Source organism: Triticum aestivum, chromosome 7A (assembly GCF_018294505.1).
Source record: "Triticum aestivum cultivar Chinese Spring chromosome 7A, IWGSC CS RefSeq v2.1, whole genome shotgun sequence".
NCBI classification, from domain to species: Eukaryota; Viridiplantae; Streptophyta; class Magnoliopsida; order Poales; family Poaceae; genus Triticum; species Triticum aestivum.
This window is the reverse complement of record NC_057812.1, coordinates 320145876-320168651: the sequence shown is the minus strand read 5'-3', so window position 1 is coordinate 320168651 and position 22776 is coordinate 320145876.

Below are 22776 nucleotides of genomic sequence, written 5' to 3'. Positions count from 1 at the left end.
GTCAGCTGCCGGTGGCCACCAGGGGCAACTCTGGGCTGGCCTACCCGTACCTAGGACAATCTGAGTGTGCCCTGAGAAAGAGATATGTGCAGCTCCTATCGGGATTTGTCGGCACATTCGGGAGGTGTTGCTGGATTTGTTTTAACCTGTCGAAGTGTCTTGAAGAACCGAGATACTGAGTCTGATCGGAACATCTCGGGAGGAGGTCTATTCCTTCGTTGACCGTGAGAGCTTGTCATGGGCTAAGTTGGGACTCCCCTGCAGGGATTTGAACTTTCAAAAGCCGTGCCCGCGGTTATGGGCAAATGGGAATTTGTTAATGTCTGGTTGTAGATAACTTGAACCCTAACTTAATTAAAATACATCAACCGCGTGTGTAACCGTGATGGTCTCTTTTCGGCGGAGTCCGGGAAGTGAACACGGTGTTGGAGTAATGTTTGACGTAGGTTGTTCTAGGATCACTTCTTGATCATAGTTTCTCGATCGTGCTTTGCCTTCTCTTCTCGCTCTCTTTTGCGAATAGGTTAGCCACCATATATGCTAGTCGCTTGCTGCAGCTCCACCTCATACCTTTACCTTACCCATAAGCTTAAATAGTCTTGATCGCGAGGGTGCGAGATTGCTGAATCCCCATGACTCACAGATACTTCCAAAACCAGTTTGCAGGTGCCGATGTTACCGAGCAGGTGACGCAACCAAGCTCAAGGAGGAGCTCGATGAAGATCTTGTCCGTTGTGTTATTTCGCTCTAGTTGATCAGTAGTGGAGCCCAGTTGGGGTCGATCGGGGACCTTGTCGCATTTGGGGTTCTTCTTTTATTTTGGTTCCGTAGTCGGACCTTGATTGTATCTGGTTGATGTAATGCTTTATTCATGTAATTGTGTGAAGTGGCGATTGTAAGCCAACTATGTATCTCTTTCCCTTATGTATTACATGGGTTGTGTGAAGATTACCTCACTTGTGACATTGCTTTCAATGCGGTTATGCCTCTAAGTCGTGCTTCGACACGTGGGAGATATATCCGCATCGAGGGCGTTACAAAAGCGAGGGAGGGGACAAGGAAGCTACAGCCTCCTCGAAGGAGGCTGTTTGGAAGGGAGGAATCGAAAATTCCTCTCCTCAGGGGAAGAAGAGGACCGCCTCTAAAGACCCGGAGACCATGGCCTCAAAGCGGGGGAAGAAATCTTCGCCAGAGGGTCCTGTGCTGGGGGATACTTCGGCCGAATTATGCCCTCAAGGGGATCAGCCCTCCACCGAGCCATAAGTAGAGAGGAGTTTTCTTTTTAGGAAATGAGAGAAATCCTTGCTTTATATCTGAGAAAAGTAATCAAAAATTTACCTTGTAGCTCGGACCTTAGCCCTTCTCAACAGAGCTCGTCTTCGGGGGATCTTCTTCCGGAGATAATGGAGAGCGGAACGCCTCCCCTGCCGTACCACCTTGCGAGGCGGGCGACCCTGAGGTATTGTCGTGGAGGGTTTCTCCGAATCCGGCAGGGCCAGAAGGTAGTCATATGGCCCCCCCAAAGCCCTCCGCGTTCGTCCTTCGAAAAGGGCCATCGGACGAGTCTGACACCGTCTGGTGCGCGGTCGGAGGAGCTGAAGGATCTGCTAGGGCGAGCATCTATCTCAAAGGAGCACCGTGCATTGATGGGTATGGTGATTGAGAGGATTTCATCCACGGAGAGCGGATTGCACGAGGTCGTTAGGAGTTTACTGACAGGTTTTGAGGTACATGAAATAATGTACCCTTTTTGGACAGTTGCGCATAAATAAGATGCGCCCTATGTAGATAGTAGCCCCTGAGACTCTGTGCGTTGTCAAAAGTGACGTCGCACAGAGGATCATAAACCCAGGTCTAATATGCCGCCTTCATACGTAGGTGGTGAAGTGTCAGGAGGCCAGCCGGACTGATGAATTTGCCGAGCTAAAGCGGCAACTTGACGTGGCAGATGCCGACATCGCGCTTGTCAACAAGCGGCTTGACAAGGCACAAGGTATGTAATTACTCCAGCGGCACCTGGTAAGAGGAGCTTTATGCCAGTATCTTACAATGTGTGTGTGCTTGATGCAGATGGTGCTGCTGCCATGGAGAATCTTCGGGCAGAACTTGCCCGAGCCAAGGAGCAAGCCAGAAAAAGTGATGCAGCTGCCAGAAAGGCAATTGAAGAGCTGAAAGCCGAATAGGCTGCTCATTGCCGACGCAAGAAGGAAATGGCCGAGATGGGTGTGAAGCTGAAGAGCTCTGCTGACCATTGCAAGCTTCTTGAAAAAGAAGATCAGGCGGAACAGACGGACCTAGAGAAGGCCGTTGCCGATGCCGAGGATGCTCTCTCTGCGACGAGAGCTATGAAGGAGGAGCTGCGTCAGGCCGGAGAGATCACGGCTGGAAAGCCCTTTATGCTACGGAGGAAGTTCTGTGATCCTAAAGATGCTCCTATCTAGATTTGGCAGCGAGTGCCGCAGATGCGGCCGAACACTTCCGAGATCAAGAAGATCGCGAAGTGGAAAAGCTCTATTGGTCGCAGTTCCACAATCCAGAGCGTCCACTGTCATTAGTCGATCGTTTGGCCAAATGGGCCGAGCTAAATAGGTTGTCCGTACTCGCCATGAAGTATGTCATGAGTCATCTGTGGCCAGAGAGGCCAGAGCCGAAAAGTTATTTCAACTTGGTGCATCAGTTCCTTGATGCGGCGCCGCATATCAATGCAATGAAGAGGTCAGCATGCATAGAGGGTGCGTGGATGGCTCTTGCCCGTGTCAAGACATACTGGGCAGAAATGGAGGCCACCGCTGTTGCATCCCCAGACTCGGATGGAAGCCGAGTACCTGCCGAGCACTATTTTCAGGAAGTTCTGCAAGGCGCTCGTTTAATAGAGACGCAGTGCTCGGAGGATACTATATTTGAATAGCATATATTATTGAAAACAATATTTTGATAAATTGTAGAAGCTTTTTATACTTGTGCCTGCAAGTATTATAATACCTCCTGTGCGGCCGTTTAACATATATGTATATATAATCTGAAAGATGGCAGTCGTCGGCTTCAGCCCCCACGCACATAATGCGGGGGTGTTCGCAGAAGGCGCATTTTCACACTTGATCCAACGTCTTGGTCCTACAAAGGAGGTGATAGCGCAGCGAACTAGGCAATCAGACTATGATGCTTTATCACTTTCACTTAGCCATAGGAGTTTGACAGTGAGGCTACTTATATAGCCCCTGGTGGCGTCTGCGCTCGCCCGAACTCGGGGTGCGTATGTGCCTGGCCGGGAAGCGGCCCTTCATTAATGCGGAGGAATCCTAAAGATTCTGGTAAGTCATCGGGTGGTTGAGCAGTCTCACGCTATATCATGACAGTCAGTTTTTGCCTTTCTCTACTAAGGTGCTCGCCTGGCCGAATCGGGGCACAATCACAGTAGTTCTCCTGGTGCCGCCTTAGCCGATAGAGCGGAACGTAAGGTAGCAAAACATAGGAGCCGGGCAAACCCAACATTTGACCAAAGACATGATTCGGAGCTGATGCATATAAGGCCAAACTCGCGACGCCAAACACTCCCTAAGGTATTCGGTCTTTATGAGGGCGGGCGGGATAACGCCCTTAGTAATAAGCCCCTAGTGTCCAGGTACGGACAAAACTCTGATGTGGCCACATGCCAAAACGCCAGCCTCCTCCTTGGTTATACCAAGAAACCAGGGGATGTGTATCAACAAAAGACAGTAAAAAAGGTTTGCGCAGGGTCTTAATCTGAAAAGAATCCTTGGAACGGGTCCCTGCTGCACGTCTGCGCCTGTGTCTCCGTTGTGCCATATCCTGGACGGGCGTAGAACAGTGTTCATCTGTAAAAGAGAGGAACTTAGTTGAAGAAAGATCATGCCAAACATAAGTTATACTAAATAAACAAAGTATAAATCGAAATGGGTAAAATTGAGCTTTATTGTCTCTTGTTTTATATGCGCGGAGCCCCTAGTATAGGGGTATACGGCTATTAAGCCTTTATCAATTGTATGTTTATGCTGGACTCGTCTAGCCGTGTCCGTGGTCTTAACGACATGTTTAGGTGCTTTGGCTGGTAAAGCCGCTTTATTGTGGGGCTGTCAAGGCAGCCGCACTGTTGTCCGCGCGTGAGGAACACTCAATTTTTCCCTTTAATGAGATGATGCCTCGTGGACCGGGCATCTTAAGCGTAAGAGATGCATAATGTGGTATTGCGTTAAAGCGGGTGAAAGCTTCGTGTCCCAGCAGTGCTTGATAGCTACTTGAGAATGGGGCGATGTGGAGAGTTAGCTGTTCGCGACGGAAGTTATCGGGGGAGCCGAACATAACTTCTAGCCGGAGAGAACCCATGCAACGGGCATCCGGGCTAGCGTTACCCCTTGAAAGGAGGTTTTGCTATGGAGAATTTTTGTTGGGTCTATCCCCATGTTGCGGATTGTGTCCTGGTATAACAGGTTTAGACCACTGCCGCTGTCCATCAGGACATTTGTAAAGTGGAGTCCGCCGATTATTGGATCTAATACCAAGGCAGTCCAGCCTGCGTTCCGGATACTTCTAGAGTAATCCTGATGGTCGAAGGTGATCGGTTTTAACAACCATTGGCGAGACTCCTTTGGGATAGGCCGTATGGTGCGTATCTCTATTGGCGCCATTCTGTTCGTCACGTGAAGTAAGTTTACTGTTTTGACTTCTTGTGGGAAATCCTTTTGTTTCCTGGTGCTCTGCTTGTGGGGTTTGTCGTCGTCCTCACTCGGTGTGTCGAGCCCCTTGTGTTCGGCATTGAGTTTGCCAGATTGCTTGAAAACCCAACAATCTCTGTGGGTATGGTTCACAGGCTTCCCGGGAGTACTGTGTATTTGACATATCTTGTCCAAGATTTTGTTTAAGTTGGATAGCTCGTCCCTGTTATCCTTGAGGGGCGGCTTTCTCTAATTCTGCCGCGAGGTTTTGAATCCGGCATTGACCGCCGTGCTCTTTGGGTTGTTTCCCTTATTCCGGCGCTGGTCCTTGCTGCGCCGGGGTTTTCTGTTTCCATCCCTAAATTCGGATGTACTTGGGTCGCTGGTGCTACATCTTGCCAACCAGTTGTCCTCTCCTACGCAAAAGCGGGTCATGAGGCTTGTTAATGCGGCCATTGTTCTTGGCTTTTCTTGGCCGAGGTGTCTGGTGAGCCATTCGTCTCGAACGTTATACTTAAAAGCTGCTAGGGCTTCAGCGTCCGGACAGTCGACTATCTGATTCTTTTTAGTAAGAAATCTGTTCCAGAATTTCTGGGCTGACTCTCCGGGCTGTTGAGTTATGTGACTGAGATCGTCTGCATCCGGAGGGCAGACATAGGTCCCTTGAAAATTTGCCCGAAAAGCATCCTCAAGCTCTTCCCAACTTCCAATGGTGTTTTCGGGAAGGCTTTTGAGCCAATGCCAGGCTGGCCCTTTAAGCTTGAGGGGTAAGTATTTTATGGCGTGGAGGTCATCTCCTCTGGCCATGTGTATGTGGAGGATATAATCCTCGATCCAGACCCCAGGGTCTGTTGTTCCTTTGTATGCCTCTATGTTTACGAGCTTGAATCCCGCTGGAAATTCATGGTCCAGCACCTCATCGGTGAAACATAGGGGGTGTGCGGCACCCCTGTATTTGGGTGTGCCGTGATGTTCGGATATTTGTTGTGTTGCATTGCTTACTAGAGCTTGCTTTCTTGGCCCGTAGATAGATCTGGCTGGGCCATCTTTTTGATGCGGATCCTTTGGTGGATCACGTGTCGGCTTGTGTGCGGCACGACTTGCCGCTCCATGCTGGCCATGCGGTCGTCTATCCGACCGGGTGGCTTTCCTATTTTTTGACTGCGGGGGCTCTAAGGCCTCCTCGTCAAATTTAGGCAGTAGCTTTCGCTTTGGATAGCTTTTTGTGCGGCGACTGCTGCCATATTTGTCTGCGGTGTTGCGTACTTTGCTCCATCTGATTCTGAGTGCATCTTCCACAGTTTTGAGCTTCCGCTTCTGCTTTTTCAGGCTACGCGTAGTGGCGGTGAGCCTTTTGTGGAGGTTCTTCTGCTCCATGAGCCTATCCGGCGTACAGTCGTCCGGACTGTTGTTTTCGCCAGGGACGGGGTGTTCTGTTTGTTTATCCAAGTTGCCCTGTTCGGACGGTTGCTCGAAGGCATGTTCGTCGTCCGCCGGCTCGTCCTTCTCTATGGTTGGGTCTGTATGGCTGCTGTCTCTGTTGAGGCGGGGCTTGGAGCGGCGCTTACGTCGCCGCTTTGATTGCTTTTCGAGTGACCGATCCCTCGTTGCATCCTTGTGTTCCTCGTTGTCACTTCCTTTGGGTGTGTCCACCATGTATGCATCATGAGATCAGGTGGCTGTCCAGTGCCTTATAGGCGTTGGTTCATGTTCATCTCCTACATCGTCGTCCATACCGTCGATGTCTTCGGAGTCGAAGTCGAGCACGTCATTTAAATTATTGATAGTGGCTACGAAGTGGGTGGTGGGTGGGCATCGAATTTCTTCGTCGTCCACATCCCAATCCTGTCGGTCATAGTCCGGCCAGGACTCTCCTGACAAAGAGAGTGACCTGAGTGAATTCAGAATGTCGCCGAAGGGCGAGTGTTGAAAGATGTCCGCGACGGTGAACTCCATGATCGGCGCCCAATCGGGTTCGATCGGTAGGGGCGCGGAGGGCTTGGAGTCAGGAGAGGAGTCCAGCTCCTTGGACTCACGGGCTTCGCAGAGAATAGGGCTGGTGTTCGGCTCGATCACCGTAGAGATTGCAGCCCCCAAGGAGGCGTCCAACCACCCATCCTCGATTGGCGCAGTTGACTCCGAATAAAGGGTCGGAGCTGATGCGGGTGCGGCCTCCAGGGCACTATTCGGCGGCAGAGCTAGATCATGCCCATCGTGACAGTGCGGCACGCTCGGCTGTGGCTCGAATCCGTCGAAGATCAAGTCTCCGCGGAGGTCGGCCGTATAGCTCAAACTTCCAAATCTGACCTGATGGCCAGGGGCATAGCTTTCGATCTGCTCCAGATGACCAAGCGAATTGGCCCGCAATGCAAAGCCGCTGAATACGAAGATCTGTCTGGGGAGAAAAGCCTCACCCTGGATCGCATCGCTGTTGATGATCGGAGAAGCCGTCGGGCCTAAAAGTGACGACACAGAGGAACTCTCAATGAAAGCACCAATGTCAGTGTCAAAACCGGCGGATCTCGGGTAGGGGTTCCCGAACTGTGCGTCTAGCCGGATGTTAACAGGAGGCAGGGGACACGATGTTTTACCCAGGTTCGGGCCCTCTTGATGGAGGTAAAACCCTGCGTCCTGCTTGATTAATATTGATGATATGGGTAGTACAAGAGTAGATCTACCATGAGATCAAGGAGGCTAAACCCTAGAAGCTAGTCTATGGTATGATTGTTCTTCGTCCCACGGACTAAAACCCTCCGGTTTATATAGACATCGGAGAGGGCTAGGGTTACACAGAGTCGGTTACAATGGTAGGAGATCTACATATCCATATCGCCAAGCTTGCCTTCCATGCCAAGGAAAGGCCCTTCCGGACACGGGACGAAGTCTTCAATCTTGTATCTTCATAGTTCAGGAGTCCAGCGGAAGGTATAGTCCGGCTATCCAGACACCCCCTAATCCAGGACTCCCTCATTACCCCTCTTGCAACATTGCCTACAATGCGGTTATACCTCTAAGTCGTGCTCCGACACGTGGGAGATATAGCCGCATCATGGGTGTTACACCTAGGGTGACACAGAACTAGCTCCAGTTCATTGATATAATGTAGGCATGTATTCTGAATATAGTCATACGTGCTTATGGAAAAGAACTTGCATGACATATTTTGTCCTACCCTCCCGTGGCAGCGGGGTCCTTACGGAAACTAAGGGATATTAAGGCCTCCTTTTAATAGAGAACCAGAACAAAACATTAACACATAGTGAATACATGAACTCCTCAAACTACGGTCATCACCGGTAAGTATCCCGATTATTGTCACTTCGGGGTTAACGGATCATAACACATAGTAGGTGACTATAGACTTGCAAGATAGGATCAAGAACACTCATATATTGATGAAAATATAATAGGTTCAGATGTGAAATCATGGCACTCGGGCCCTAGTGAGAAGCATTAAGCATAACAAAGTCATAGCAACATCAATCTCAGAACATAGTGGACACTAGGGATCAAACCCTAACAAAACTAACTCGATTACATGATGGATCCCATCCAACCCATCACCGTCCAGCAAGCCTACGATGGAATTACTCACACACGGCGGTGAGCATCATGAAATTAGTGATGGAGGATGGTTGATGATGACGATGGCGACGGATTCCCCTCTCCGGAGCCCCGAACGGACTCCAGATCAGCCCTCCCGAGAGGTTTTAGGGCTTGGCGGCGGCTCCGTATCGTGAACCGCGATGATTTCTTCTCTCTAGTTTTTCTCTCCCAGAAACACAATATATGGAGTTGGAGTTGGAGTCAGAGAGGCAATAGGGGCCCACGAGGTAGGGGGGCGGGCCATAGGGCGCAAGCACGCCCCCTAGCCTCATGGAGAGGAGGTGGGCCCCCTGGCCTTCATTTTTGCAGGTATTTTTCATATTTTCTGAAAAGTTGCTCCATGAAGTTTCAGGTCATTCCGAGAATGTTTGTTTCTGCACATAAATAACACCATGGTAATTCTACTGAAAACAGCGTCAGTCCAGGTTAGTTCCATTCAAATCATGCAAGTTAGAGTCCAAAACAAGGGCAAAAGTGTTTTGAAAAGTAGATACGTTGGAGACATATCAACTCCCCCAAGCTTAAACCTTTGCTTGTCCTCAAGCAATTCAGTTGACAAACTGAAAGTGATAAAGAAAAACTTTTACAAACTCTGTTTTCTCTTGTTGTAAATATGTAAAGCCAGCATTCAAGTTTTCATCAAAGATTATAACTAACCACATTCGCAACAACGCCCAGGTCTCAAGTTTACTCATATCAATAGCATAATCAACTAGCGAGCAATAATAATAAATCTCGGATGACAACACTTCCTCAAAACAATCATAATATGATATAACAAGGTGGTATCTCGCTAGCCCTTTCTGAGACCGCAAAACATAAATGCACATCACCTTTAAAGACCAAGGACTGACTAGACATTGTAATTCATGGTAAAAGAGATCCAGTCAAGTCATACTCAATGTAAATTAACAGTAATGAATGCAAATGACAGTGGTGCTCTCCAACTGGTGCTTTTTAATAAGAAGATGATGACTCAACATAAAAGTAAATAGATAGGCCCTTCGCAGAGGGAAGCAGGGATTTGTAGAGGTGCCAGAGCTCGGTTTTGAAATAGAGGTGAATAATATTTTGAGTGGTATACTTTCATTGTCAACATAACAACCAAGAGATGGCGATATCTTCCATGCTACACACATTATAGGCGGTTCCCAAACAGAATGGTAAAGTTTATACTCCCCCTTCCACGAACAAGCATCAATCCATGGCTTGCTCGAAACAAAGAGCGCCTCCAACTAACAAGAGTCCCAGGGGGAGTTTTGTTTGCAATTATTTTGATTTAGTTTGCATAAAGCATGGGACTGGGCGTCCCGGTGACCAGCCATTTATCTCGTGAGAATAACACGCCTAACATGGAAGATACAGACAGCCCTAGTTGATACATGAGCTATTCGAGCATACATAACAAGATATTTATTTGAAGGTTTAAAGTTTGGCACATACAAATTTACTTGGAACGGCAGGTAGATACCGTATATAGGTAGGTATAGTGGACTCATGTGGAATAACTTTGGGGTTTAAGGGATTGGATGCACAAGGAGTATTCCCGCTTAGTACAAGTGAAGGCTAGCAAAAGACTGGGAAGTGACCAACTAGAGAGCGACAACAGTCATGAACATGCATTAAAATTAATCAACACCGAATGCAAGCATGAGTAGGATATAATCCACCATGAACATAAATATCATGAAGTCTATGTTGATTTTGTTTCAACTACATGCGTGAACATGTGCCAAGTCAAGTCACTTAAATCATTCAGAGGAGGATACCACCCTATCATACCACATCATAACTATCTCAATAGCATGTTGGCACGCAAGGTAAACCATTATAACTCATAGCTAATCAAGCATGGCACAAGAAACTATGATCTCTAGTTGTCATTGCAAACATGTTTATTCATAATAGGCTGAATCAGGAACGATGAACTAATCATATTTACAAAAACAAAAGAGGTCGAGTTCATACCAGCTTTTCTCATCTCAGTCAGTCCATCATATATCGTCATAATTGCCTTTCACTTGCACGACCGAATAGTGTGAATAATAATAATAGTGCACATGCATTGGACTAAGCTGGAATCTGCAAGCATTCAATAAACAGGAGAAGACAAGGCAATATGGGCTCTTTTGTCAGATAAACAATAATGCATATAAGATCCACTTCAACAATTTAATTATAGTCTTCTCCTATCGACCCCCAAAGAAAAGAAAAGAAATAAAACTATTTACACGGGAAAGCTCCCAACAAGCAAAAGAAGAACATGAAATCTTTTTGGGTTTTATTTTTAATTACTACTACAAGCATGGAAATTAAACTGATTAAAAGCTACAACTAATTTTTTTGGGTTTTTCTTAAGGTTTATCAAACACACAAGAAGAAAGCATAAAAAAGGAAATAAACTACCATGGATGATACAATGAAAAAGTATGAGCACCGACATCTAGCAATGAGTGTGTGAACATAAATGTAATGTCGGTGAGAAATACGTACTCCCCCAAGCTTAGGCTTTTGGCCTAAGTTGGTCTATGGCCATGGCTGGCCTAGCGGATATCCATAATAATAGTTGGGGTCGTACTAAGATGCAGCGGCTATCGCCTACTGAGCTGCAGCGTGGCGACGAGTGGCCTCCGCTCTCCTCTCGTACTCATCTGCCTCCTCTCCGGTAATGTTATATCTTCCTCTTGCCTGATAATCAAAGAAGGCAGGAGCAGGGAGAGTAATATGGACAGCACGGCGTCTGTCAAAGATTAGTCGATACTGGAGAGGTGATTCATTCCTCTCAACAAACTGGTGGTGAACCATAGCATTAAATCTAGGTAAGCAGGTGGTAATTCAATATCATCTTCGCGTATGGCTACACCAAGAAAATTAGCTATGCGGGTTGCATAAATTCCTCCAAAGAAATCTCCATTAAATCTATTAAGATGGAACCTACATGCAACAATGGCTCCCAAGTTATAAGATTGGTCTCCTAACACAGCACTCCTAAGAATACTGAGGTCGGGGACACACATGTGACATGCCTCATCATTACCATTGATGCATCTACCTATGAAGAGAGCAAAATAATGTATAGCAGGAAAGTGAATGCTCCCTATGGTAGCTTGTGTAATATCTCTAGATTCTCCCACAGTTATGCTAGCAAGAAAATCTCTAAATTCAGATTTGCGAGGATCCCTTATACTACCCCATTGTGGAAGTTTGCATGCAGTGGTAAAATCCTCTAAGTCCATAGTGTAAAAATTATCATAAAGATCAAACGGGATAGTTGGAGAATTACGCGAAGTTGAAAATTCAAACCTCCTCACAAAGGTACTGGTGAGGTTGTGATACTGGCTGCACTTCTTTTCCTCGAAGCTCACAAGATCAACAGCAGGTTCAATTCTACATCATTATCATTACTAGGTTGAGCATTATCATGAACATTATCAGTAACATTACTACTAGTTTCAGGTTCATTACCAGATTGTGTTTCAGCATCAGAAATAGAAATATCATTTGGATTCTTAGGTGTTTCAACAATAGGATCACTAGAAGCATGCAAAGTCCTATCATTTTTGTTTTTCTTATTTTTAGAAGAACTAGGTACATCTATATTATTTCTCTAAGCGTCTTGCTCAATTCTCTTAGGGTGGCCTTCAGGACACAAAGGTTCTTGAGTCATTCTATCAGTTCTAGTAGCCACTCTAACAGCATTATCATTATTATTACTATTCAATTAATTGAGCAAATCATTTTGAGCTTTAAGTACTTGTTCTACTTGAGTGGTAACCATAGAAGCATGTTTACTAATAAGTTTAAGTTCACCTTTGACATTAGCCATATAATCACCCTAGTGTTCAAGAATATTTGAATTGTATTTAAAGTGTCTACCAAAATAAGCATTAAAGTCTTCTTTCTTAGCCATAAATTTATCAAACTCATCTAAGCATGGGCTAGCAAATTTAGTAAATGGGATTTCAGCTTTATCATATCTATAGATAGAATTTACCTTTACTACCTGTGTTAGGTTATTAACACCATGAGTTTCTTGAATAGGAGAAGGATTAGGATTATATGTTTCTTCAACAGGTGGTAAATTAAGACCATGTATTTCTTCAATAGGACTTAAATTCTTAACATCTTTAGCTTTAATACCCTTTTCTTTCATAGATTTCTTTGCCTCTTGCATATCTTCAGGACTGAGAAATAGAATACCCCTCTTCTTCGGAGTTGGTTTAGGAATAGGCTCAGGAATTGGTTCCGGAGGTATCCAATTATTTTCATTTGTCAACATATTATTCAATAGAATTTCAGCTTCATCCGGTGTTCTTTCCCTGAAAACAGAACCAGCATAACTATCTAGGTAATATCTGGAGGCATCGGTTAGTCCATTATAAAAGATATCAAGTATTTCATTTTTCTTAAGAGGATGATTGGGCAAAGCATTAAGTAATTGGAGAAGCCTCCCCCAAGCTTGTGGGAGACTCTTTTATTCAATTTGCACAAAATTATATATATCCCTTAAAGCAGCTTGTTTCTTATGAGTAGGGAAATATTTATCAGAGAAGTAATAAATCATATCCTGGGGACTACGCACACAACCAGGATCAAGAGAATTAAACCATATCTTAGCATCACCCTTTAATGAGAACGTAAATATTTTAAGGATGTAAAAGTAACGAGTTCTCTCATCTTTAGTGAACAGGGTGGCTATATCATTCAACTTAGTAAGATGTGCCACAATAGTTTCAGATTCATAACCATGAAAAGGATCAGATTCAACCAAAGTAATTATATCAGGATCAACAGAGAATTCATAATCCTTATGAGTAACAAAGATAGGTGAAGTAGCAAAAGCAGGGTCAGGTTTCATTCTAGCATTTAGAGATTGCTTACTCCATTTAGCTAATAACCTTTTGAGTTCATTTCAATTTTTGCAAGCTAAAATAGTGAAAGAAGCTTCTTGATCAAAAACATAACCCTTAGGAATTACAAGTGATTCTTCATCATCACTTTCATCAGTATCATCAGATTCAATATTTTCAATCTCTCTAGCCCTAGCAAGTTGTTCATCAAGAAAATCACTAAGTGGCATAGTAGTATCAGACATAGAGGTAGTTTCATCATAAGTATCATGCATAGCGGAAGTGGCATCATCAATAACATGCGACATATCAAAACGAATAGTAGAAGCAGGTGTAGGTGTCGCAAGCTTACTCAAAACAGAAGGTGAATCAAGTGCAGAGCTAGATGGCAGTTCCTTACCTCCCCTCGTAGTTGAGGGATAGATCTTGGTTTTTAGATCTCTCAAGTTCTCCATAATGATAAGCAGATATATATCCCAAGTGACTCAAAGAATAGAGCTATGCTCCCCGGCAATGGCGCCAGAAAATAGTCTTGATAACCCACAAGTATAGGGGGTCGCAACAGTTTTCGAGGGTAAAGTATTCAACCCAAATTTATTGATTCGACACAAGGGGAGCCAAAGAATACTCTCAAGTATTAGCAGCTGAGTTGTCAATTCAACCACACCTGGAAACTTAATATCTGCAGCAAAGTGTTTAGTAGCAAAGTAATATGATAGTAGTGATAACGGTAACAAAAGGTAACAGTAGTAAAAGTAATGTTTTTGGTATTTTGTAGTGATGATAGCAATAGCAACGAGAAAGGAAATAAGCGAAGAACAATATATGGAAAGCTCATAGGCAATGTATCAATGATGGAGAATTATGCTGGATGCGGTTCATCATGTAACAGTCATAACCTAGGGTGACACAGAACTAGCTCTAGTTCATTGATATAATGTAGGCATGTATTCCGAATATAGTCATACGTGCTTATGGAAAAGAACTTGCATGACATCTTTTGTCCTACCCTCCCGTGGCAGCAGGGTCCTTATGGAAACTAAGGGATATTAAGGCCTGCTTTTAATAGAGAACCGGAAGAAAGCATTAACACATAGTGAATACATGAACTCCTCAAACTATGGTCATCACCGGTAAGTATCCCGATTATTATCACTTCGGGGTTAATGGATCATAAAACATAAAAGGTGACTATAAACTTGCAAGATAGGATCAAGAACACTCATACATTGATGTAAACATAATAGGTTCAGATCTGAAATCATGGCACTCGGGCCCTAGTGACAAGCATTAAGCATAACAAAGTCATAGCAACATCAATCTCAGAAAATAGTGGACACTAGGGACCAAACCCTAACAAAACTAACTCGATTACATGATAGATCCCATCCAACCCATCACCGTCCACCAAGCCTACGATGGAATTACTCATGCACGGTAGTGAGCATCATGAAATTGGTGATGGAGGATGGTTGATGATGACGATGGCGACGGATTTCCCTCTCCGGAGCCCCGAACGGACTCCGGATCAGCCCTCCCGAGAGGTTTTAGGGCTTGGCGGCGGCTCCGCATCGTAAAATGCGATGATTTCTTCGCTTTGATTTGTTTCTCCCCGAAACACAATATATGGAGCTGGAGTTGGAGTCGGTGAGGCAATAGAGGGCCCACGAGGTAGGGGGCGCGCCCCCCACCCTCATTGAGAGGTGGTGGGCCCCCTGGCCTTCATCTTTTGCAGGTATTTTTCATATTTTCTGAGAAGTTGCTCCGTGAAGTTTCAGGTCATTCCGAGAATGTTTGTTTCCGCACATAAATAACACCATGGTAATTCTGCTGAAAATAACGTCAGTCCGGGTTAGTTCCATTCAAATCATGCAAGTTAGAGTCCAAAACAAGGGCAAAAGTGTTTGGAAAAGTAGATACATTGGAGACGTATCAGGGTGTGCTTCGGTCGGATGTCCGGTCGGGGTCGGACATCCGAGCGTCATCGGTCGTCCGAGGGGATCCGGAAATCCATAGATTTGGCTCGGGTGCGGGGGTGTCGGTCGTCCGGAGAGGGCCGGACGTCCGGAGCCTGGAGGTCGTCGGATGTTCGGTCCAGGCCGGTCGTCCGGAGCGTGTAGCTTCCTCTTCATCACTTCTTCTTCTCCGTCTTCATGTCCATCTTCCTCTTCTTCTTCTCCTTGCTCCTTAGCTTCTCCATGGTACCTGAGCATGCACAAAGTATCCGTATGAGGTAGTAGCCATGTCTCATGTGTATCAAAGCGGAAACATGAGAGGAGAGATGTCACCTCGGTTTCAAGAGCTCTTGCACGTGCTCGTGTCATGGGTCCAAGAGGTGTCGTAGGAGATGTAGTTGGGTCCATGGGGATGGCCTTGGGATGCTCCGCATCATTTGGGTTTTGGGTTTTTCCTCACTTGATGATTTTCGCTCAAAGTCCTCGGAGGATTGGATGCTCTCAATGACAAGTGTCAGTTTCTCGCGGAGCAGCCGAGCAGCTAGTGGTTGTAGGGGGCGTCTATTTATAGCCTAGGGAGCAGCCCGGCATGATAAGACATAAATGCCCTTCAATGATATGACCATTAGGTGGGTAGATATTTTGGGGAAGCTGGTGCATAGCACAACAACGGTCGGAAATTTGACTATCAAATTCCTTAGGGCTATCATGTTCCTCACTTGTAGGCAATCCGCACTGGCAAATTCCTAACTCCTCAGTCAGAACAAATTCCTCAGAGAACAGAAGATCTTCGTCTCTGTCACTGAAGAAATCGACCGAACTGTATGACATTTCCAATGGCTTCACTCGAAAGGATTGGTAGGTGTAGGATTTTGAGTTGAGAATCACATGGAAACTTTTTCCTTAGTTTTCCCTCTACCCCCTTTAACAGTACGGTGTTTCCTATGACTAAGAAAGAGAAAATTAAACAACAAAACAAAAGTCTTCACGCTTCATATTCCTCGCATGAATATCAAGTCTTCATGGTCACACCAATTTCTTCACTTTCAAAGTCTTCAGAAAGCCAAAGTCTTTAGTTGAAGACATTCATTTTTAGGGGTCGACTTTTTCTGTAAATATCAAACTCCTCATAGACTTGTGTACACTCACAAACACATTAGTCGCTTAACCTATAAGTCTTCAATACACCAAAATCACTAAGGGGCACTAGATGCACTTACAATCTCCCCCTTTTTGGTGATTGATGACAATATAGGTTAAGTTTTCAACGGGGATAAACATACGAAGTGTAAATACTGATATTGAGGAATTTGATTGCAAGATATGGAAAAAGCCCCCCTGAAGATGTGCATATGTGAGGAATTTGCTTTTGAGAAGCCATGCACATTGAAGAGTAGAATCCTGGAGGTCTCCCCTATATCTTGTAATTCATACATGCATTTAACATATGATATGAAGAATTTGAAATGCATGATGAAATATGGTGACTGATGTTATTCAACATGCATGCATTATCATACATGAGGAAATAGCATGCAGAAGAACATAGCAAAAAGTATCAGACCACCATCGGAGTTAAGATTACAACTCGATCCAACAAAGTTTTCAAAAGACCGAGAGTTGTAACTTAGCAAAAAAATGCCCATATATAGACCTGCTTGAAGACTCTCCCCCCTTGTCATCGAATGACAAAAAGAGACGAAAAATGAGGACTAACGCCCCTGAAGAATATCATCAGGAAGTCGATGGAGGAGCGCCAACGTTGTTGGGGTCGTCCGTTGGAGTAGGGCATGCCGTAGTGTTGTTCAAGTATTCATTTTCATCAGTCTCGCGCGATGAAGAATAAGAACTTGCCACAAGCTGAGGAACTTTGACCTCTGAGCATCGCGCCTCAGAGGATCTTACTAGACCTCGGGCTACTCACCTCCTGGCCTTGACCACGGCACGCGACCTGGCATACCAGCGATGGCTGAAGCTTGCCTGGGGACCGGGACCTGTTAGCATAGAGCAACAAGCTGTCGCGAGGTTGGAAAGGGAAGACCGAGCCTAAACAGGACTTGTGCTAACAAGGCTTCCCTAATTGGGATAACATCAACAAAGACATTGCAAACCCTTTACACACCCCAAGGGGTACGTCTTGATTCCTCGCAGGGAACAAAAGACGCGAACCTAGGAGAATCCTATCTACACCCCCCGCGGCCGACGCCATCATCAACAGTGGGCCGCAGGAGGCCGGCGCCAACCCCATCCAGATCAGCGACGACGGCAGCCGGATGTTGAAGCCTTGCTCCAGGCGCGGCGAGAGCTCGGGGTAGAGCTTGGGAGAACCGTTGGACTCCCAAGAGTCGTTGTTGCTGGAGCAGCCCCGAGCGGGGCGTGCCTCGTCCTGGTGCTCTCCTTCGGGGCAGCACTCCAAGAGGCTACCCTCCGCGTCGAAGACCTTGAAGAACAGTATGGAGGCGCCATCATACTCGAAATGGATTGCGAGGGCGCCCTCCGCATGGCAAACCCGCGCGACCTCGCCCCAGCCGTGGGTCATGAAAATCTAGCCGGTGGAGACTGCTTCAACCTCTGCTCCGGTCGCCGGAGCGTCGCAGTTAGCATGCTGCAACCAGAGCTCGAGAGGCCCCCTAAGTGGCATCGCGTTGGAGAAGAAGCGCGGGAAGCGGATCCAGGAGCTTGGGGGCATCGCCGCCCACAACACGAGCTCACGTGAGGAGTCCAGGGGGTGGACTCTAGGAGCGACGGGCTCGTCGCCGTGGCGCGTCGACCTTGGCCGCGGTGCGCGCGTCGATGCCCGTTGTTTCTTCCTCCAGAGCCCCCGGCTTGGGCGTACAAGGGTAGTGGATACCCAGGAGGAGGCCGCTCGCACCAAGTTCTCGTCACCACCTGCATCTCCGTGGTGTCGTGGCGGTGAATTGACCTCTTCTTCGGCGGGAGTAGCGCCAACACATCGAGAGGAACCTTTCCCTTCTCTTCAGCAGAAAACTTACGGATCGGCGCCATTGAAGCCACTGCTAGCAGTGGAGTGGAGGAAGAAGGCGCGAGTGGAATGGGAAGACATGGGCGACGGGGGCTCTACCCCCCTCCCCATTTATAGCAGGAGAAGGCCAACCAGCACCCCCGCAATCACAGGTAATGATGGCTTTCCTTGCATGTCGCAGGGACTTGACTAGTCGGGCAGTTGCCGAGGCAGCATGGGGAAGCGGAGACGCCCACGTCCAATCAACCTCCATGTGCCAACCGAGGCCATAGGCTTTGGGGGCCCGCGGTGCTCCACACTTGACCCTTTGGCTTCGCCTTGAAGCCAAGCTCGAGCGCGCCTTGGGCCTGGGGGCTACTGTGGCGTCCTGGGAACGGGGGTCCCCAGACTTGCCTGCCTGCGGCCCATGGTGTGGCTGGGCTGGCAGGTCTGTACGGCCCATATTCATCGACAAGACATTCAAGACCCTCGCGAGGGGCCAAGCCTCGCGAGGCGGATGACGCAATACCTCCTCAGAAGCGGCCTCGCCAGGCAGGATCGCGAGGGGCGAAGAGATCAAGGCAGGGAAAACCTCGCGAGGTCCTCGTGACGTGAGCCATGACGATCGAGACCAGGCGGGCACCAGCGCGTGTAGTGTCCTTGTTTCCTCTTTGGTGTCAAGGGGGCAAGCGCAGGCGCGGAGTATCGAGGCATCAGGCAAAGGTTTCCATATCGGTGCAACGAGACCAAGACCAGAAGGACGGCAGGACGGAGGTCACCATGGAGCCCAAGACGGCGTCATCACCAGAGCCTTTGGTAGGCGAAGACCACCTTTTGTCAGGATAATTCATACTAGCTGTCCCCTTTCGAATTGGCCGTTGTTGGATCCCTTCCTGCTCAATATTTGGGGAGAGGACCATGGCCTATATAAGTAGAACTAGCCACCACGAGAGAGAGGGAGAAGCGAGATAATGAAAGACAAGAAGACAGAGGATCAACCTCATCACAAGTCCACCAAGCACAAGAGCACCTCAACCTCAGGAGGCGGTTCTTCCCTTGTAACTGTTCTTCATCAGCCCAAGAGGCAATCCACCACCACCACACTGGAGTAGGGTATTACGCCACAACGGTGGCCCGAACCAGTATAAATCTTGTGTCTTTCTATGGTGTGAGTTCGTCGAGTTCATCTATGAGATCTTAGAGAGCTAGGGCATAGATCGATCGGGAGAAAACCTTCACGCGCACCCCAGTGTTCGAACCTCAAGGGTTTACTGGAACCCGTGATCCGACAAGTTTGATCTTGGATAAGCCGGAGCACCAAATCGCTTTCTTGAAAGGTCCTGGTTTTAACCCAGCGGCTATGATAACGATGCAGATCTTGCTGGTAAATCGTCGAACGAGCCGCCGCAAGGTCACGCTCCTCATCCAATGGGTCAATAGCATCCCGACGTGCTTTTCCATTATGAGCTTCAACACAAGCAGCCACACGGGGCGAGTCGTGACGGATGTCACTAGGGGGAACCGCCTCTGCTCCGTAAACCATGAAGAAAGGCGTGTAACCCGTAGATCTGTTGGGGGTGGTATTGATGCTCCATAACACCGAGGGTAATTCCTCCACCCAACAACCCGACATCCTCTGTAAAGGGACCATAAGCCGGGGCTTGATACCTCTCAAAATTTCTTGATTGGCTCTCTCAGCTTGACCATTGGACTGGGGGTGAGCCATTGATGATACATCAAGTCGAATATGCTCTCATTGACAGAACTCTTTCATAGCACCCTTGGACAGACTAGTACCAAAACGGAAAATCACCTTTTTGATGAATTGAACCGATGTCGCCACGTCACATTTACTAACCGGCTCTGCTTCAACCCACTTTGTATGTCAACCGCCACCAAAAGGTGGGTCTTTTTATCCTTGGACCTTTTGAAAGGTCCAAGCATATCAAGCCCTCAGACTGCAAACAGCCAAGCAATTGGAATCATCCTCAATTCTTGAGCCAGCGCGTGAGCTCATCTCAAAAATTTCTGACAACCATCACATTTACTGACCAAGTTCTCTGCATCAGCATGAGCCGTCAGCCGATAAAACCCATGACGGAAAGCCTTGGCCACGAGAGATTTAGAGCAGGCATGATGACCAAAATCTCCTTCATGAATCTCTCCCAGGATCTCACGACCTTCTTCAGGAGAAACACAACGTTGAAACGCCCCTGTGACACTGCGATGATGCAACTCTCCATTGACAATAGTCATTGACTTAGACCTCCGGGTTATATGCCAGGCTAAAGTTTCATCTTCAGGTAACTCGCCCTGGGTCATATAAGACAAATATGGAACTGTCTAATCCGGAATAGCATGAAGATCTGCCACCAATTGTGCCTCTTGGTTAGGAATAACAAGATCTTCCTCTGCAGGCAATTTGCCGGAAGGATTATGCATAATATTAAGGAAAATGTTAGGTGGCACCGGCTTACGCAGGGACCCCAATCGGCTTAAAGCATCAGCCGCCTCATTTTTCCTGCGATCAACATGTTCCACTTGATAACCTTTGGAATGACCAGCAATAGCATCAACCTCACGGCGGTAAGCCGCCATGAGTGGGTCCTTAGAATCCCAAGTGCCTAAAACTTGCTGAGCCACCAAGTTTGAGTCGCCAAAACACCTCACCCGGCTTAGATTCAACTCCTTAGCCATCCGAAGACCATGGAGTAAGGCTTCATACTCAGCTGCATTGTTAGTACAAGGGAACATCAACCTTAAAACATAAAAAAATTATCACCCCGCGGGGAAGTCAAAATAACTCCAGCCCCTGAGCCTTCTAACTGTCTGGATCCGTCAAAGTGAATAGTCCAATGTGTGCTATCCGGCTTCTCCTCAGGCACCTGCAGTTCTGTCCAATCATTGATGAAATCCACAAGTGCTTGAGAGTTGATGGCTATGCGAGGCATATATTTCAAACCATGGGGTCCAAGCTCAATGGCCCACTTGGCTACCCGACTTGTGGCCTCTCTATTTTGAATGATATCCCCTAAGGAAGCAGAACTAACCACAGTGATGAGATGACCAAGGAAATACTGCTTGAGCTTGCGACTGGCCATGAACACCCCATATACCAACTTCTGCCAATGTGGATACCTCTGCTTGGACTGAATGAGCACCTCGCTGATGTAATAAATCGGCTGCTGAACCGGATACTCTTTGCCTGATTCCTTCCTTTCTACAACGATTACCACGCTGACAGCTCGGCTATTTGCAGCCACATATAACAACAAGGGCTCCTTATCAATAGGAGCAGCAAGGATCGGCGGCTCAACTAACTGTTTTTTCAAGGCTCCAAACGCCTGATCAGCGGCCTCACTCTAGACAAAGTAATCTGTTTTCTTCATCATCTGGTATAGAGGGATAGCCTTTTCACCTAATCGGCTTATGAACCGGCTTAAGGCCACAATACAACCCGCCAGATGTTGAACATCATTGATACATGCCGGTTTAGCCAGGGAAGTGATAGCCTTTATTTTTCTCCAGGTTAGCTTCAATACCCGGTTCAGAAACCAAAAAGCCCAAGAGCTTGCTTGTTGGCACACCAAAAACACACTTGGACGGGTTAAGCATCATATTGTAGACCCGGAGCAAGATTGTCAAAGATCTCTTTCAAATCATCTATCAGGGTTTCTTTTTTCCTAGATTTCACCACAATATCATCCACATAAGCATGAACATTGGGCCTAATCTGATCATGAAGGCAATTTTGCACACAATGCTGGTAAGTTTCTTGGGCACTCTTGAGCCCCAAAGGCATTGACACATAACAGAAGGCTCCAAAGGGAGTGATGAAAGCTGTCTTCTCCTGGTCGTTTACTGCCATCTTGATTTGATGATAACCGGAGTAAGCATCAAAAAAGCTCAAACGCTCACAACCCACCGTAGCATCAATGATCTGATCAATACGGGGGAGAGCAAAAGGATCAGCCGAACATGCCTTGTTTAAATCTGTGTAATCCACACACATACGCCAAGTACCATTTTTATTAAGTACCAGCACGGGGTTAGCCAACCACTCAGGATGAAAAACTTCAATAATAAACCCAGCCGCCAAGAGCCGGGCCACTTCTTCACCAATGGCCTTGCACCTCTCTTCGTTAAAATGTCGAAGGAATTGCTTGACTATTTTAAACTTTGGATGCTCAACGAGTTCCCTCGGTACACCTGGCATGTCTGAAGGTTTCCATGCAAAGATGTCCCGGTTCTCACGGATGAACTCGGTGAGTGCGCTTTCCTACTTGTCATTCAGATTAGCACTGATAACTGTTTGGATGAATCGCCAGGAACCAAGTAAACTACCTTAGTGTCATCAGCCGATTGAAATTTCATCAGGGGGTCATGCTCTATGGTTGGCTCCTTCAAAGATGTCATATCCGTCGGGTCAACATTATCTTTATAAAATTTCAATTCCTCTGTTGCATAGACAGACTCAGCATAAGCAGCATCACCTTCTTCGCACTCCAAGGCTATCTTCCGGCTCCCACGCACTGTAATAGTTCCCTTGTAACCCGGCATCTTGAGCTGCAAATAAACATAACAAGGCCTTGCCATGAACTTAGCATAAACCGGTCGCCCAAACAGAGCATGATAAGGGCTCTTGATTTTAACCACCTCAAAATTCAACGTATCCGACCTAGAATCATGATCATCACCAAAGGCCACTTCCAAAGATATCTTTCCCACTG